Raw genomic sequence first — 249 nt, 5'->3', positions numbered from 1 at the left:
AGTTCTAGAGGCTGGCATTTGGGGTCAGGATACCAGCATAGCATCGTCCCATACACCAGAAAGTGGTGGATCGATTGCCAGTCAGGGCACACGCCCAGGTTGCAGATTCAATACCCAGTCCAGTGAGTGCAGGAAACAACAGAACAATGTTTCTCTCTCTCTCCCATTTTCTCTCTGAGATCAATTATAATGAACTAGAGGCCTGGTGCATGAAATTCGTGCACTAGGGGGAGTCCCTCAGCCTGGCCT

This window comes from Myotis brandtii, unplaced genomic scaffold (assembly GCF_000412655.1).
Source record: "Myotis brandtii unplaced genomic scaffold, ASM41265v1 scaffold194, whole genome shotgun sequence".
In the NCBI taxonomy this organism is placed as follows: Eukaryota; Metazoa; Chordata; class Mammalia; order Chiroptera; family Vespertilionidae; genus Myotis; species Myotis brandtii.
The sequence above is the reverse complement of the archived record's forward strand: the minus strand, read 5'-3'. Positions refer to the sequence as shown.